We start from the raw sequence: 5,000 nt of genomic DNA, 5'->3' as shown, positions 1-5,000 counted from the left end.
TCGCTCCGCAATCCGCCGGCCGATCGGCACCGGGCGGGGCTCTACGGAAAGAGGGGACCCTCCGGCGTCGAGTGCCGGCGCACCGACCCCGCAGGCTGACCGGGAAGGTGAAGACTCACCCCGCTGAATGCCCGGCCCCGGGCACCCTCCGGCGCCGGGGCCATAACTTCGGGGAGGGAGGTCCGAGCTCCGCGCGGTCGACGGCAGGTGAAAGGGGCCGGTGCGCCGCGGAAGGCGACAGCAGTCCCGTCAGGCTGCACCTCTGCTCGGGCGAACGGCGTCAGGAAAAGGGGAGAGCACTTCCCCACCGATAGCTCCGGAACGCCCGGACCCATTGGCCCGCGGCACCGGTGGCTGCTAGAGGGCCTCCGGCGCCGTCAGCCGGGGTACGTCCCAGGCCGGCCGGACGGCGGGCAGCCGGAGGCAACGGCCTGGAACGGAGCCAGACTTGAGTCGTTCCGTGCCGTGGGCAAAAAGGCAGGGCTGCGGGTCAGCGCAGTTTGGCAAACCTAGCCGCAAGTGCGGGAAGGGCGGAGGAGCACACGGACGCCGCCTTCCCAAACTGAGCCCAAAGTGCCCAGGCATGCCCCCTTGATCTCGCCTAATCAGTGAGCCCAAAATAATTTCAGAGTGTGGAAACCTTATCCAAAAAGGTCGAAAAGAACGGCCAGAGATCAAGTCCGAAAGGGGAAATCAGTAACAAGCAAGCAGAGTAATCATTAACCAAAAAGCGCAAAATTATGTTAAAAGTGTGAAATCATTAACCAAAAACTCGAAAATAATGTCCAGAGACCAAGTCCGAAAGGGCAAATGGTTAACCAGTAAGCAGAGTAATCATTAACCAAAAATCGCAAAAGTAAGTAAAAAGTATGAAATCATTAACCAAAAATCGCAAAAGTAAGTAAAAAGTGTGAAATCATTAACCAAAAACTCGAAAATAATGTGCAGAGACTAAGTCCGAAAGGGCAAATGGTTAACCAGTAAGCAGAGTCATCATTAACCAAAAATCGCAAAAGTAAGTAAAAAGTGTGAAATCATTAACCAAAAATCGCAAAAGTAAGTAAAAAGTGTGAAATCATTAACCAAAAACTCGAAAATAATCTCCAGAGACTAAGTCCGAAAGGGCAAATGGTTAACCAGTAAGCAGAGTAATCATTAACCAAAAATCGCAAAAGTAAGTAAAAAGTGTGAAATCATTAACCAAAAATCGCAAAAGTAAGTAAAAAGTGTGAAATCATTAACCAAAAACTCGAAAATAATGTCCAGAGACTAAGTCCAAAAGGGCAAATGGTTAACCAGTAAGCAGAGTAATCATTAACCAAAAAGCGCAAAAATATGTTAAAAGTGTGAAATCATTAACCAAAAACTCGAAAATAATGTGCAGAGACTAAGTCCGAAAGGGCAAATGGTTAACCAGTAAGCAGAGTAATCATTAACCAAAAATCGCAAAAGTAAGTAAAAAGTGTGAAATCATTAACCAAAAACTCGAAAATAATCTCCAGAGACTAAGTCCGAAAGGGCAAATGGTTAACCAGTAAGCAGAGTAATCATTAACCAAAAATCGCAAAAGTAAGTAAAAAGTGTGAAATCATTAACCAAAAACTCGAAAATAATGTCCAGAGACCAAGTCCGAAAGGGCAAATGGTTAACCAGTAAGCAGAGTAATCATTAACCAAAAATCGCAAAAGTAAGTAAAAAGTGTGAAATCATTAACCAAAAATCGCAAAAGTAAGTAAAAAGTGTGAAATCATTAACCAAAAACTCGAAAATAATCTCCAGAGACTAAGTCCGAAAGGGCAAATGGTTAACCAGTAAGCAGAGTAATCATTAACCAAAAATCGCAAAAGTAAGTAAAAAGTGTGAAATCATTAACCAAAAATCGCAAAAGTAAGTAAAAAGTGTGAAATCATTAACCAAAAAGTCGAAAATAATCTCCAGAGACTAAGTCCAAAAGGGCAAATGGTTAACCAGTAAGCAGAGTAATCATTAACCAAAAATCGCAAAAGTAAGTAAAAAGTGTGAAATCATTAACCAAAAACTCGAAAATAATCTCCAGAGACTAAGTCCGAAAGGGCAAATGGTTAACCAGTAAGCAGAGTAATCATTAACCAAAAGGCGCAAAAGTAAGTAAAAAGTATGAAATCAGTAACCAAAAAGCGCAAAAATATGTTAAAAGTGTGAAATCATTAACCAAAAAGTCGAAAATAATCTCCAGAGACTAAGTCCGAAAGGGCAAATGGTTAACCAGTAAGCAGAGTAATCATTAACCAAAAATCGCAAAAATATGTTAAAAGTGTGAAATCATTAACCAAAAACTCGAAAATAATGTGCAGAGACTAAGTCCGAAAGGGCAAATGGTTAACCAGTAAGCAGAGTAATCATTAACCAAAAAGGGCAAAAGTAAGTAAAAAGTATGAAATCATTAACCAAAAAGCACAAAATTAAGTTAAAAGTGTGAAATCATTAACCAAAAAGTCGAAAATAATGTCCAGAGACCAAGTCCGAAAGGGCAAATGGTTAACCAGTAAGCAGAGTAATCATGAACCAAAAATCGCAAAAGTAAGTAAAAAGTATGAAATCATTAACCAAAAAGGGCAAAAGTAAGTAAAAAGTATGAAATCATTAACCAAAAATCGCAAAAGTAAGTAAAAAGTATGAAATCATTAACCAAAAATCGCAAAAGTAAGTAAAAAGTATGAAATCATTAACCAAAAAGCACAAAATTAAGTTAAAAGTGTGAAATCATTAACCAAAATGTCGAAAACAATGTCCAGAGACTAAGTCCGAAAGGGCAAATGGTTAACCAGTAAGCAGAGTAATCATTAACCAAAAATCGCAAAAGTAAGTAAAAAGTGTGAAATCATTAACCAAAAACCCGAAAATAATGTCCAGAGACTAAGTCCGAAAGGGCAAATGGTTAACCAGTAAGCAGAGTAATCATTAACCAAAAATCGCAAAAGTAAGTAAAAAGTGTGAAATCATTAACCAAAAACTCGAAAATAATGTCCAGAGACTAAGTCCGAAAGGGCAAATGGTTAACCAGTAAGCAGAGTAATCATTAACCAAAAGGCGCAAAAGTAAGTAAAAAGTATGAAATCAGTAACCAAAAAGCGCAAAAATATGTTAAAAGTGTGAAATCATTAACCAAAAACTCGAAAATAATGTGCAGAGACTAAGTCCGAAAGGGCAAATAATTAACCAGTAAGCAGAGTAATCATTAACCAAAAAGCGCAAAAATATGTAAAAAGTGTGAAATCAGTAACCAAAAAGCGCAAAAGTAAGTAAAAAGTGTGAAATCATTAACCAAAAACTCGAAAATAATCTCCAGAGACTAAGTCCGAAAGGGCAAATGGTTAACCAGTAAGCAGAGTAATCATTAACCAAAAAGCGCAAAAATATGTTAAAAGTGTGAAATCATTAACCAAAAACTCGAAAATAATGTGCAGAGACTAAGTCCGAAAGGGCAAATAATTAACCAGTAAGCAGAGTAATCATTAACCAAAAAGCGCAAAAATATGTAAAAAGTGTGAAATCAGTAACCAAAAAGCGCAAAAGTAAGTAAAAAGTGTGAAATCATTAACCAAAAACTCGAAAATAATCTCCAGAGACTAAGTCCGAAAGGGCAAATGGTTAACCAGTAAGCAGAGTAATCATTAACCAAAAAGCGCAAAAATATGTTAAAAGTGTGAAATCATTAACCAAAAACTCGAAAATAATGTGCAGAGACTAAGTCCGAAAGGGCAAATAATTAACCAGTAAGCAGAGTAATCATTAACCAAAAAGCGCAAAAATATGTAAAAAGTGTGAAATCAGTAACCAAAAAGCGCAAAAGTAAGTAAAAAGTGTGAAATCATTAACCAAAAACTCGAAAATAATCTCCAGAGACTAAGTCCGAAAGGGCAAATGGTTAACCAGTAAGCAGAGTAATCATTAACCAAAAAGCGCAAAAATATGTTAAAAGTGTGAAATCATTAACCAAAAACTCGAAAATAATGTCCAGAGACTAAGTCCGAAAGGGCAAATGGTTAACCAGTAAGCAGAGTAATCATTAACCAAAAAGGGCAAAAGTAAGTAAAAAGTATGAAATCATTAACCAAAAAGTCGAAAATAATGCCCAGAGACTAAGTCCGAAAGGGCAAATGGTTAACCAGAAAATCCGTCGAATAATGTCCAGAGACTAAGTCCGAAAGGGCAAATGGTTAACCAGTGGAAGGGCGATCAAGCGGAAAAATTTGCCCCGGTTACCCGGGATGGAGTTCCAGAGGTCCGGCCAGAGTTGTCAAATTCGTCCCGCTGATCGGACGCTTGTCATTCGGGTGGCTGGGGGTTGGCGGGGTATCTGCACAGTAGTAGGAGGTGGCAAGTCGGGACTTGGACGTTTATTCCAAGAGTCCACCCGAGCCTCCAGGTCTGCAGAGACCGACCCTAGCTGCCGCCCAACCGACTTTTAAGCCTTTTTCGGATGGGGATTTTTTCCCATTTTCGTCCATTTTTCGGGTTTTCTGTCGGGCTTAATAGGCGGCAGCCTGACCCCCGGCCGAGGCGGGGGGCGCACTCTCCCTTGCGTAAGGGTCCGGATTTGCCCCGGAAAGTGCCCCCGACGGCCTCCCGACCCGGGTGCCTGCAGGGCGGGGGAAAGGGTAGTCCCAGCCGCAGGAAATCATTAACCAAAAGACTTAGCCGTCGGGGCAGAGGCTAAGACCCGGGCTGGTGAAATCATTAACCAAAAGGAATGCACCCTTTTCCGAAAGTGCAGGCCGAAATAAGGCGAGCCTTGGGCCGGGAAGGCCAAAACCCCCAACTCATGGAAGTGTATGGGGTCGGACTCGGCGACTTTCCCGGGCCCCGAGTTGACCTTTCCCCACGGGGGCGGTCAAGTTGCTCCCGCCAAGAGGGCACGTTGCATTTGCTGCCGCTCTAGTCCCCGGGCTAGTTAATCAGTTGCCGTCGGAAGTCCCGATGCCGAAATGAAAAATGGCCGTTGCGGCGATTTGGCGCCT

This window comes from Heterodontus francisci, unplaced genomic scaffold, assembly GCF_036365525.1.
Source record: "Heterodontus francisci isolate sHetFra1 unplaced genomic scaffold, sHetFra1.hap1 HAP1_SCAFFOLD_1779, whole genome shotgun sequence".
NCBI lineage: Eukaryota > Metazoa > Chordata > Chondrichthyes > Heterodontiformes > Heterodontidae > Heterodontus > Heterodontus francisci.
This window is presented reverse-complemented; position numbering follows the sequence as displayed.